This window comes from Bos javanicus, chromosome 16 (assembly GCF_032452875.1).
Source record: "Bos javanicus breed banteng chromosome 16, ARS-OSU_banteng_1.0, whole genome shotgun sequence".
NCBI lineage: Eukaryota > Metazoa > Chordata > Mammalia > Artiodactyla > Bovidae > Bos > Bos javanicus.
The window spans coordinates 31,380,236-31,394,237 of NC_083883.1; the positions used below are offsets into that span (position 1 = coordinate 31,380,236).

A 14,002-nucleotide genomic window follows, 5' to 3' on the forward strand; every position below is an offset into this window, starting at 1 on the left:
TCTCTCTCCCTCCTCTTCTGGGGAGCACAGGCCATCAGTCATTCCTCTCCCTCATCCTCATCCCTCCTCCCCACACACCTCCTCTTATCTGCACACTTCTCTTGACCTTGCTGTTCCTTCCAGTTACCTCCTCTTTCTTTTTAATTTCAAACTTACTTTTTTCTGTTTGAAAAGCATTATCTGTATATTAGAGAAATATGGAAAATACAAAAAGGTATTGGAAGGAAAAAGATTACCTATTATTCCACAACCGTAAGACAACCACTTTTAAATTAACAGTCCTGTTGATGCCTAAATTCCTGTGTGTGTACAACATACATCTTCATAAACTTGGTGGCCTGTTGCATTTACTATGTTATAAAATAATTTCCCATTTAATAGATCTTGGACATTTTGTCATATGATATTGTTAAAATATATATTTTATGATTGCTATCTCAAAATGACTGTATTTAACCCATTTTTATTAGATATTTAATGTTTTATATCTTTTTTCTTTTAAAGAGATAGTTATTATTTTAAGAATTTTTATACTGAAGAGTTCAAAAGAGGTGAAAGTAAGTGTTACTCATTTAGTTGTGTTAAACTCTTTGCGACCTCATGGACTATAGCCCGCCAGGCTCCTCTGTGCATGGGATTCTCCAGGCAAGAATACTGGAGTGGGTTGCCATTTCCTACTCCAGGGGATCTTCTTGACCCAGGGATCAAGCCCACGTCTCTTGTACTGCAGGCAGATTGACCGTCTGAGCCACCAGGGAAGCCCATCAAAAAGTGGTAGGTTTTTTCAAATTTTTTGATCTGTATTTAAAAGGAATGTTTGACAAAGATTCATTGGAAATAATCTGAACAAACAGGAGAATAGTTATTACTACTGAAACCTACAAAAACAATTCCAGGACATACAGTTTATCCGATATAACAACACCTCTAAATACTGTCACTGATATAAAACCCTGGTTCTCACTTTTCTAAAGACACAGTGGTATAATTAATAATATCCAATCACTTCTATTCTTTATTCAGTATATAGAAATTAAAATATCAATTAAAAATGAACATATCCTCTTTAAATGCTTCTCACAGATATAATTTCAATATTTTTATTCAATAGTGGTGTGGTTTAAGAGATTTTTCATTCATGAGTCCAACAACAATCCACCTCAAAGGGAACTGACAGGCTATAGGCTCACAGTGCAAATAAAAGAGTTCAGGAATGCAGCAACAGACATTTCTAAAATACAAAACAGATAGAATTCTTAGAAAATACATGCAATAAGCTCTGCTAAGCAGCTGGCCACAGAACTAGAAGATTTAGTAATTCTACTGATGATTTCCATGGGACTCCAGATGTTACCAAACTCAGCCTGAACTCTCAGCTTTAGATTTGTATTTTGCTTTTCCAGTTTCACTAATGACACAAACATGATTCAAATCCCTGAAGTATTCATTATAGTCAAGGGCATATCCTATTACAAACTTGTCTGGAATTTCAAATCCAACAAAGTCCAGTCTATAGCCAATGCTTCGAGGGGTCCTTTTCACCAGCAAGCTGGCAACCTCAACCATCTTTGGATTATGCTGCTGGACGAGGGATAGGAAGATTTGCATTGTTTTGCCAAAGTCAATTATATCTTCAACAATCAAGATGTTCTTTCCAGCTAAAGTTGAGAGATTATCTCCACCAAGGACTTTGATGGCACCTGTTGACTGGTCATTACAGTAGCTCTTAAAAAATCTAGTCTGATAAAATCTACAGTCACAGGAATGAACCTATCACTATTTCTGTTCAGCTTTAACGTAGTCCAGCAGGTCCGCACAGAACGTATAGCCCGCCTTGAGCACACGGAGGGCCACGATGTGGTGGCCTCCCATATCCCCCATCACATCTCGGGCCAGCTTTTCTGTCCTGTCCAGAATGAGTCCATGAGGAATAAACACCTTTTCCAAATCCTCAGCATAATGGTTAGGTACACAAAATAGATCTAGGTCATCACCTGGCTCCTCATCACTAATCGTGACACAGGTGCTGCGGCGCGCCATAACGGAGTTGGCTGGTGCGCGGGCTGAGGGCAGCCTGGCGAGGCGGCGGTGGGGTGGTGCAGGGGAAGCCAGAGGGCCCACCCGGCCTAGCGTCTTCCTAGTGTCTGCTGTTTTCTGCTGTCTTAACTGTGGCCATCGTTTATTATTTATGGGAATAAATTCCTAGAAATATAACTATGGGCATATGTCAACATTTTTCAGGCATTTTCTATTTTATCAAATTATGAGCCAAAATATTTGCATAAATGTGTATTCTCCCAACAACTCTGTATTTGGCTTTTCTGAGCACCCCCTGGGGATATTCCTCCCTCAATGGGGTATTGCCGTTTTAGAAAGCAAGCTATACAATAAAAGAATATGGAAAATAACATATATATATGTGTGTGAATAACTGAGTCACTCCGGTAGACAGCAGTAATTAACACAACATTGTAAATCAACTATAATTTTTTTTAAAGTTGCTAATCTAGCAATGTTCTCTGTCTCCAGGTTTTCCATGTTTACACCACCTATTTATTTTTTTAATCTCTTGCAATGTGACTTCTGGTATCATAGCTTTTCTAATCCAAAAGTCTTTTTCAGACTTGATTCTTCTTGTTCCTTTGATTTATTTTCTCAATCTCTTGAGGCTCTGCATGCCATGCAGCCTGGAGCCCTGAAGTTAAACCTTCTGCTCTGGGGCTCCTCACTGGCAGCCTCTCTCAGTGAGCTTGAGATTCCAGACTTTGGGGGCAAAGTTTAATACACCCCACATCCAGATGGATGGATGGATGGATGGATCATAAACCTATGTCCTCTCCTTGGGCTCTGGCTCTTCCTACACCTTCAGCTTTCCTGCTCAGACTACAAACACCCGTCTCCTTCTACCACCAGTAGTCTCCTTTTCTGCTCCAGTTGGGGGTGACATCTCTAGGGATGGATCCCAGCTTACCTCTCTACCCAGATACTCAATCCTGAGACCTGGACAATTTCTATGTCTGCTGAACGTCTTCTTCTGGATGTCTGTCCACTTCATCAACTCCTGTCAACAACTTTGATATCAAAGTCTCCCTCTTTCTCTAGGATCCTCTTCCTTATTTCTTCTACTTCTGTGTGTGGCTAAAGGGACCATGGCACACTTGACTCCTCTTCCCCCCTTGCTCTCTATCTACCACCTATTGTCCACCAAGCCCCATAGGAGAACATCTTCCTGGTGGGTTTCTCCATCTGCAGCCCTCTTGCCAGTCTCACGGCCACTGCTTTAGCTCAGGCCTTCGTCTTCTCTTCTCTGGACAATCTCATTAATTTCTTTGCTACTGGTACCCTTTGCCTAACCTCTCCTTGCTCCAATTCAGCCCATATGCTCAGTGGTTACCAAAGGCTCTTACCTGAGCCGTCTCCTTGAAGCATTTCTAATCATCTAAATTATCTGCTTAAGATTTGTCACCAGTCAGTAGTTCCTCACTAACCACAGAATACCCTCCTCAACCTCTTCAGCCTATCTTTTAAAAACACTTTCAGTTTTAGCTCTGGCCTTTACTCTTAGCCTAAACTCCCACCCCACCCAGCAAAGCTCAATCTGACACCATCACTCACATGTTATAGGAACGTGCCTTACTCTCACCCATCTATACATCTTTGTTGATGTCATTCTTTCCAATTGCTTTGCCGTGCTTCAGGGACCAGATTAAATCTTACATCTTCCACAGAAACAGTCCTCATTCTTAAAAAAATTAAGTGACCCTTTACCCTCTGAATTCTTATATCATTTACAAGTAACATACTTGAACATCCTTGTGTAGGTTTGTCTGTCACAGAGGAGGGTTTCTGAGATGAAGGTTGGAGGCTGGAGGGACTGGGATGAGCTAATCACTACACACTCCTAGTACTTACTACAAAATGCCTTAATAGTGCTAACGTTTACTGGGCATTTACATGAGAAAGCATATTGCATGCATTGCCTCGTTTAATTTTCACAGTATATGAGGCAAACAGGAAGCTATATAGGAGGGACTTAAGGGCTGCCGTCTAACTGGAAGCAGAAAATGCCAAGTAAATATGTTGTTTTTACTTAGATTTTATACTGATTCAAGGTGGCTTTGGAGGATACTGAGAGCAGTTATGGAAAAGAGGGACAAAATCTTCCCAGCCTACCACTTGGAGATGCAAACTGCTAATGTAGGAGTTATTCTTATGCTCATTACACAAATGAGAAAATTGACACTTAGAGAGGTGGAGTGACTTGCCCAAGGTCATACTGCTGACCCAGGTGGAGCTGGACCTTGAGCCCAGTCCTTGTGATGACAAAACCCAGGCTTTATGGCATCATCATTATCACAGTACAGCTTGTCTTACCAAAAGTTTCCCTCTTTGGAGGTAGGAGTTTGCTTTTTTCACAGTTATTTTTCTCAAATCAATTGTCACAATGCTTACCATGTAGTTAGAGCCCAATGATTATTGTTTGAATGGATGAATAAATGAATAGGGAGTGAATACAAGAGACAAAGCCATCATAGTAGCCTTTTTCTTTTTATACTCAGATTACTATCCTCAGAAAATCCAGTGATCCTCTTATGTCCAGAAACTCCCCTTGTCCCTCCTTGGGAATAGAGTCTATGTTTGCCTGCATGCTGCTGCTGCTGCTGCTAAGTCGCGTCAGTCGTGTCCGACTCTGTGCGACCCCATAGACGGCAGCCCACCAGGCTCTCCCGTCCCTGGGATTCTCCAGGCAAGAACACTGGAGTGGGTTGCCACCTCCTCCAATGCATGAAAGTTAAAAGTGAAAGTGATGTCGCCCAGTCGTGTCCAACTCCTAGCGACCCCATGGACTGCAGCCCACCAGGCTCCTCCGTCCATGGGATTTTCCAGGCAAGAGCACTGGAGTGGGGTGCCATTGCCCTCTCCGGTTTGCCTGCATACATTGGTGTAAATACATTGGCTGGCCTGGCCAATGCTAAGATTTCCTGGGTGAAGTAGTGTGGATATAATGATACCCATAGCTACTAGATAAGAAAACAACAGCATTTTAAAAAGCTAAGATTGTGGCATGACTCACAGCTATCAAGCCTCCTTTATTCCTCTAAGGGAAGGAACCATTTCCTGTAATTTTCAATAAAACTTATAATAAAGAGAAGCCATGTATTTTAAAAAGGCTACGATTGGCTTCTTGTTTAGCAACTTTAATTATGTAGCTGTACAATTACTCCTTCAAGCATAACCTGGCTAGCTCTGTTACTGAGTTCGATCTTTTACAACACTGGGCTGGATGTGTGCTGAAGTGTACTGTTGATCTGGAATACAGTAAAATCTCGGGATTTTGTTATGCACTGAACTGTAGCCTTCCAAAATCCTTATATTGAAGTCCTAACCCCTGTACCTCAGAATGTGACTATTTGGAAGTAGGGCCTTTAAAGAGATAATAAAGGTAAAATGAGGTTATATGGCTGGGCCCTAATCTATCATAACTGAAGTCTTTATAAGAAGAAGAGATGAAAACACAGACACAAGGACTTACCCAGTGATTAAGAGTCCACCTTCCAACACAGGGGCGTGGGTTCAATCCCTGTCAGGGAACTAAGATCCCACACACCAAAAGGTGTGGCCAAAAATTAAAAGTAAGTAAATAAAAAGTTTGCATGTATGCACTTCCACTTACCACCTCACTCTGCTTGACTCCCTCAAATTGTATGTAATCATTTTATACTGTTAAGTTAGTCATGTTCCCATTATGGCTTGCAATTGTAATTATCTTTTATTTTTTTGTCTGGCTATTGATTGTGAAAACTGATAAACATGTTTTACTATTGTGGGGAAAAAAAAAAAAAACAACCAGGGACTTCCCTGGCAGTCCTGTGATTAAGACTCACTTTCACTGCAGAATCTGTCTGCAATGTGGGAGACCTAGGTTCTATCCCTGGGTTGGGAAGATCCCCTGGAGAAGGGAAAGGCTACTCTCTCCAGTATTCTGGCCTGGAGAATTCCATGGACTGTATAGTCCACGGGGTTGCAAAGAGTCGGACATGAATGAACGACTTTCACTTTCACTTTCCACTGCAGGGGGCGCAAGTTTGATCCCTGGTGAGGGAACCAAGATCCCACATGCCACGTGGCCTAAATAAATAAAATTAAAAAAAAAAAAACAGACACAGAAGGAAGACTATCTGAAGACAGGGAGAAAGCAGTCTTCAGCTAACCTAAGGAGAGAGGCCTCAGAAGAAATAAAACCTGCTGACACCTTGATCTTGGACTTCTAGCCTCCAGAATGGTGAGGAAATAAATTTCTGTTGTTTAAGCCACACCGTCTGTGGTACCTGGTTATGGCAGCCCTAGCAAACTAATACAGATCTTAAGGTCTTGATGTGGGAAAAAACCTGGAGGCCATCCGGTACATTCACCCTTAGGAGTCTTGCTTTCACCACTTCACATCCCCCTCATCTTTCTAACAGTGTTTTCCTTTGAACAGCTCCTCTTTGAAGATCTCCTCACCTTCACAAGATGCTTATTTCATCTCAGGCAGCTTTGACTAACAGTGAGCTTTGCAGATAGAACAAAATCTTTGTCCAAATTCTGAAGGCAGCTCTGCAAGTGTGCTATAACCAGCATAGAGCAGAGAACTGGCACAATTTCTTTGCAGGATGGGTTCCCTGGAATGCAGACTCTGAAGTGGAGTTTAGGGGACAGGATGTTTATAAAGAAGCGTCCTCAAGATCAACACCTGTGGAAGAGAGGGGGCCAAAGCAGGAGTGGGCAGAGGGAGACATGGACCTGAGTACAGCCCCAACCACAGCCTTGCAGAACCCACAAGGGTCTCTGGCTTTGACTTATCATTGGATGTGGCCCCCTGGGTGGGGCTGTGATCTTGAGAGGCAGCTCATGGAACCTGAGGGAATTCCAGATGCAGAAGAGACATGTATGCGGAAGAGCCGCCTCTCAGTCAAGGCCTAGCCTGTGGAATCTCTTATCTGAGGATGAACAATGTGAGCCTGCCATGGAGTTTGTGAAACAAACTCACTCACAGAGCTTCCCTGAGCAGCTATCTCTAGGAATCTTTACAGCTCAACTAGAACTGGAGCTGGGTCACCAAGTAATCTCAGCATAGCACCCCAGCAGTTGAAGCATCAAGTCTGGGTGGGCTCTGGAAGTGCACCACTGTGTTTACCACAGAAGCCTGGGTTTACAAAGGACATTTGTATGGAAGCACATACCACTACTGGCTTTTAATGACTGCCTGTGCACGCATGCCAAGTCACTTCGGTCGTGTCTGACTCTTTGTAATCCTATGAACTGAAGCCCACCAGTTTCCTCTGTCCGTGAGGATTTTCCAGGCAAGAATACTGGATTGGGTTGTATGCCCTCCAGGGGATCCTCCCCACCCAGGGAATCGAACCCACATCTCCTGCAGCTCCTGCATTGCAGGTGGATTCTTTACTGCTGAGCTGCTAGGGAAGTCCTAATGACTGTCTACTGAACCCTTAATTTTTTAAAAATCTCTGCCTGCCAAGATCCAAAGGACCCATGAGACTGGTTTTCTTAGAATGCAATTAAAAAATTTTAAAATTTTGTAACCTGTACCTGGTTCTTCCCTCGTCCTCACCAAATGCTTCCCAAATAAAACTCCACTTGCACAAGAATTTTATTAGGCAGTGACTGCAGGGACTATACTAGACTGATTTCTTTAATCAGAGATCTGTATTGCAAAGGGCAATAAATTCCATTTAATGAATTAGGAAAAAATTTTCTTTGTTTGCAATGTCAAAAGTCCTGGGAACATTTGTGTGGAAGTGATATGCTTTCGATTTATTCCTGTGATGATTCAGACTCTTACTGCCCAGTGAAATGGTCTGGAAGGGCTTCCATTAATCTGGTTTTATGGGAGCAAAGGGGAATGTGAAAGACAATGTTCCTGCAGAAGTAGGAAAGGAGCCAAAGCAAACACTCCCAAACAGAATCAACCCAAATGACTGGAAGGAGGAAATAAGGGGAAAAAATAGCTGAGCATGTGGTCCAGAGTGGGACCATGCCCACAGAATTCTGGGCCTTCTGACAGAGGGAGCTTGAAGCCACATGTGCAGCAGGGAGGGGTGGTCTCTACCTGTTTTGCTCTGCCACCCTGCACTCTGTTTTCAAGACACACATAGGGGTCTTTAAAAAAGACAAAACAATCCTATTAAATTTAAATTCTAAAAACTGTCCTCCCTTGCCCTGCCCTCCCTTCTCTTTGCTCTTCTCTTCTTTCCTGTAATCATAGGAACAGAGCAACAAAGACCTGGACTCACAGCATTTATGCAGAGTCACCATCAACCTACAGGACGAAGCTAATTCCCATGGGCTTTGATGAAAAACGCTTTCTTTTTGTCTGTAGCCTCGATTGGTAGATAAGAGTTAGAAGGTTGGCTCTGCTTGGCAGGGGAATTGATGGGCAAGGGGGAGGGTGAAAGCCCTGATTGGAGGAAAGATGAGGAGATGAGGGCCTGGCTCTGATTGGTAGGGGAGCCTGCCATTCGCAAACCCTTGAGTGGTGGTGGAGAGAGGAGTCATGCTCTGATTGGCTGGGAGTTCTCTGGGTGTAAGCCATGTTTACCTCTGTGCCTCTGAGAACTGGTGTTGCCTGTTTCAAACCTCTTGTCCCCAGCGCTCCATCTCTCCAGCATGGGGTCCACTTTGGAATCTGTCTGGGTGCTAATCCCTCCTCACCCCAGAGGGGTGCTGCTGAATCCTCACCTGCCATGCTGTCAGCCTCCCCAGGTTGTAAGGAGGGCTGTCTCCAAGCCACCAACTCTGCACTTTTTTCAAGGGCAAGGGTCCAGCTTGGCCCCAATGATCAGTGTTGCAGAAAAGATGACAGGCATTAAAATGGCATGTCAGTAATTCTCTTTGAAACTTACTAGAAAATATGAAAAATAATGCACCTCACCTCCTTGTCCCCACCTGTAGATTTAGAAACATTACTGAAGAAAGCAAAAGGTTTTCTTCCCAGTGCCTGACTCCTCATTGGTTTAACTGACTTTGAGGACATGCATTAACATCTGCTGAAGACAGGCTTTGTGCCCTTTCCAGCCCCCACTTCCATCCCCTTCTCCAGCAGTCCATGTGTTTTCATGAGGTCTTCAGGCTCAGATTGGTGTACCCACCAAACATTCCTCCTTGTAATCATGTGAGGCAAGAGCTGATGTCTCAGAAAGGCATCTGGAAATTGAAAACTGGGTTTCTCTCCTTTTGAGGTCTTCTGAGGCTTCTCACTTCTCTCAGTTTACCCTTAATGGGAATAATAAAACTTTTCGTTTTTACCAGAGTATTTCACAGAAGAACTAAAACAAAACAAAACAAAACAAAAACCTATAGGTGACAATGTAGGGAAAAACAATACTATTAGAAATAGGAGCTAGAATATTTAAGGAGGAAAGGGTGACGTGTGGGAAGGTCCTAACCCATAAGTTACCCAAGAAAGAATGTGGTGGCTGACTGCACTTTCCACCTTGTAGCTAAGACAACACGCAGAATGTGAGGTCACAGAAAGGTTGCTGTGGAAGTTTCCCCAGGGACACTGTCTCTGGGCCTCTGGGGAAGGGAAACACAGGCGCTGGGGCAGAGGTCTGTTGGCTGTGTGAGCACCTTCTGAACAAAGGCTTTTGCAGACAGGTACCTCTCATCTCAGGGCTTCCCTGATAGCTCAGTTGGTAAAGGATCCGCCTGCAATGCAGGAGACCCCAGTTTGGTTCCCAGGTTGGGAAGGTCCCCTGGAGAAGGGATAGGTTACCCACTCCAGTGTTCTTGGGCTTCCCTTATGGCTCAGCTGGTAAAGAATCCACCTGCAATGTGGGAGACCTGGGTTTGATCCCTGAGTTGGAAAGATCGATCCCCTGGAGAAGGGAAAGGCTACCCACTCCAGTATTCTGGCCTGGAGAATTCAGGGCGTCATCTGAATGTAATGACCCCAGTTTTCAATTTCCAGATGCTTTTTCTGAGACATCAACTCTTGTCTTACATGATTACAAGGAGGAATGTTTGGTGGGTGCACCAATCTGAGCCTGAAGACCTAGTCCATGGGGTCACAAAGAGTGGGACATGACTGAGTGACTTTCACTTTCACCTTTTCACCTCTCATCTCTTCCCACTCCGTCCTCATTCAGGCCTGCATTTGGGATTTTTGTTTTTTACCATTTCGATGTTAGCCATATGAATTTATTGTTATTTAAATGATTGATCTCTTAAGTGTTTATGCCTTGCTAGTCTGAATAGTAATGAACCAGACGGGGGAAACACACACACACACACACATGCTCAAAATGCATGATTTCTGAAATCCTGTTTATCTTTCATTGTTTTCCCCTCTCTTCTTACTATATTTGCCTCTGACAAATCAAGGCTGCTTTGCAGACGTGTAGGCAGACATGGCATTTACGTGTCCTATATTATATCTGCTGCAGCCAGAGAGCTCTGGGGAGGGTGCTTCCCAGGCTGCACCAGGAGCCTAGCATCTGTGCACAGACTGTGGCTCTGCAGGGCCCGGCCTCGCCTGCTCCCGCACCCTCCCCTTCCTGTCCTTTTGCCAATTCATCACTCTGCGCAGAAGGGAAGCGACCAGATGGATTTTGGCCACCGCTAATGTACTTCTATTTATGAGTAATCATTTTAAACAGAAAATGGGGTTTGCTGTCCTGAGAGAAGGTCAGAGAAGACCAAAGCTCTCATCCTGAGAATCCGGTTTTACTGAGTGAAGACAAAAAGGTAGAGGGGCTAAAAGGTAGTTGTTGGTGAAAAGCAGTGGCAGCCGAAAGCTAAGCCTATGGATACACCAAATGGAAAAGCCATCTTTTTTTCATTAGAGGAGGAAATGAATAATTTAGTTTTGGCTAGGTACAACCACCCCAGTCATATATCTGGAACAAGGGCTCAATAAAAGCTAGATGACCTAGGAGCTAAAACAAAAGGAGTAGTAGAGACTATATCTTCTATTTGCGTTATTGTTGTTCAGTCACTCAATCGTGTCCAACTCTTTGCGACCCCATGGCAGCACACCAGGCTTCTCTGTCCTTCACTATCTCCCGGAACTTGCTCAAACTCATGTCCACTGAGTCGGTGATGCATCCAGCCATCTCGTCTTCTGTCGTCATTAGGTGGTGCCATCTGAAAACCAGGAGTAAAACACAATTCCGTGAATTCAGATTATTGACAGTCATGAGCACCGTAGGACAAACACCACACAGATCCACATTTGGAAGGCTTTTCACCTCAGGTAAAGTCCTACGTTAAAGTTTTTGCATCACATTCTAAGCTCTGATTAAACTCTCATTTCTGTGTTAGATTGAAAGCGCTTTAAAGCCTACAGACTAAGTTTTGGGTACTCCTCGTGTGTGCGTGCTCAGTTGTGTCCGACTTGTTTGCAGCCCCACAGACTGTAGCCCACCAGGCTCCTCTGCCCATGGGATTTTCCAGGCAAAAATACTGGAGTGGGTTGCCATTTCCTTCTCCAGGGGATCTTTTTGACCAACAAATTCTGGCCGCGTTCTGCCCTTTTGTAGACACGTTGATTCTAATTGCTGAGTTGATGTGCTGTCTTCTGTTTATACACCAAGACTGCAGGTGCTGAGGGAATCCGGAAAGGGGGCTGAGTGCTGGTCCCCAGAGCTCCGCGCCTAAGCCGCTCTGCTTCTCTGGCTCTCGTGAGCCCCTCCCTCTCGTCCTCCGTGTCTGTGCTATGCTGTGGCACCCATAGGGGTTGCCTTCATTTAGTAAACAAAGATATAGAATGCCCAGTTAAATCTGAATTTCAGATAAACAACAAACAATTGCGTAGTATAAATTTGTCTCATGCGATAACTGGCATCCTGTATTTTATCTGGCATCCCTAGGCTATGTTTAGATGTCTGCCAGGGAAGCCCCTGCCTTCTCACTAGGGTCCCTAGAGTCCATTACAGCAACTGCCCCATGCCTGTGGCCTGCAGTACAGAGTAACTGCCTCTGCTGTTTTTTCCCACGTGTAAGACCCAGAGTGGACTTCCCTGGTGGCTCAGTAGTAAAGAATCTGCCTGCCAATGCAGGAGTCACAGGTTTGATCCGTGAGTCAGGAAGATCCCCTGGAGAAGGAAACCCACTCTAACCCACTCTAGTATTCTTGCCTTGGAAATCCCATGGACAGAGGAGCCTGGTGGACTACAGTCCATGGGGTCACAAAAGAGTCGGACACAACCGAGCAACTAAACAAAAACAAAGACCCAGAGTAACAGTGATCTAGGGCACAAAGTTGTAGCTAATAAAAAACAGGAGGAGGAAGATGCAGTGGCACCCCCAGGAGAAACGCTCTGTAGATATTTCCAACTTCATGTTCATAAGTGGAAAATCTTTGACTTATTCTCTTGATCTTGACCTTAAGGAAGTCACTGGAACTCCTGGGATCCCAGCTTCATTTCTGACACAATTCCCACCTGATAACTCTAAAGGAACATGGTTTTAAAGAGCCAGGCAATACTTACATACAAGAACTGTTGCTTAGCTAGTTTTTCCTCTTCATTTGCAGGAAAGAGACACTTTCCAAGGTCATCAAGTGCCAGGGCTTCTGGAAATGGAGTGTTGTTTGGGTGATGGATCTTGGTGATTCCAGACGTTTCTGCTCTGCTCTGGAGGCTCTGTTGTTTGGGGGACTGCAGCTTATGTGGTTTCTCTGATGTCTGCTCCACTTCTCCTTCTTCCTGTTTGCCAGGGCTGGATGCATAGTCTGGACCCCAAATTCTAAGGACCTGAGAGAGGATCTGCTGAGGCAGATACTATTAACTGAAACTCCTGATTCGATGTTGTTTTGGAGACTAGACGTGTGTCCAGATCACCATCCTTCCTCTTGTTCAGGCTTGAAGGAATGCATCAGGCTGGGGCACCAAGCCCCAGATCTAAACAACTGTGGCCTGAGTTTCAGGATGATGGGACACAGCACTTAGCACTTTATTGAGAAGGGACCACCTGGCAGTCTCTTCCTCCAAAGGGGCTTTGGGCACAGTGGGCACTTCGAGTTTCTGAGTGGATTTCCACCTTTTATCCTCATGCACAGCTTCAAAGAACCTCCGCTGACCCTGATGCCACCGTTGCATTTATCCACCAAATACAGACTTCCAAGTGGTCCCTCCTCCGTGATGGCAAATAGAAAACTTTTGGTTATTCAAAAGATCATGAAGTTACATTAGCAATATATAGAAGAAGGAGTACTTCCCTGGTGGTCCGGTGGCTAAATGCTACACTTCCAGTGCAGGGAGCCTGGGTTTGATCACTGGTCAGGGAAGTAGATCTATCATGCCACAACTAAAGATCCCAGATCCCATGTGCTGCAACTAAGACCTGGCACAGCCAAATAAATAAAATAGTTTTTTAAAAAAGAAATATATAGAAGGGGAAGCTGACTAAACAGCTAGTTGCTGTGATCTCATTCATCATCCAGATTCCAACTGTGGGGACTGCCTCCCGTCTTTGCCTTTTATTTACCATTAAACTATCCTATATCCTAATCTCCTCTCTGGTGATGGCTGAACTACTATTCCTATCTAGATAATTTAGTTTTTCCAATCAAGAAAAAATGAAATTAAAGAAAAAGCAGACTGCCTATAGTTATAGTTACTTTTAGACTCAGTTCCTGTCTGGACCAGAAGCTTAGTCAAGGATTTTTTTTGTTTTCTTCCTTGTTTACTTTGTGCAGATCTTGTCAACCCCCCAATCTTGTACTTGGAAAATAACAAGCAGCCATTTATGGGCTGTCATCATTCTGATGAATGGTATGAGCCTTCTCTGTTCCCTAAGTGCATATCTTCTTCCTGACCCTTGATCTGAGGCAATTAAGAAAAGCAATAAAATCACAAAACCTCACTCTTGATCAATGTATTCTGGCCAGAGGGAGATCAGGTTGTCCTTACAGAATACCTATAATTAGATTGGGTTTGAAATTTGGACTGCTGCATCAAGTAGGAAAAAAAAAAAAAGCATAGTCTTTTTTCTATGCATT

The 14,002-nt window shown here is 44.0% G+C and overlaps 1 pseudogene; it reads right to left on the reverse strand.

Annotated features, from left to right (window-relative positions):
• Positions 1-595: 595 nt before the first annotated feature.
• LOC133227669 (hypoxanthine-guanine phosphoribosyltransferase-like) lies at positions 596-12,480 on the reverse strand (annotated as a pseudogene).
• Positions 12,481-14,002: the final 1,522 nt, after the last annotated feature.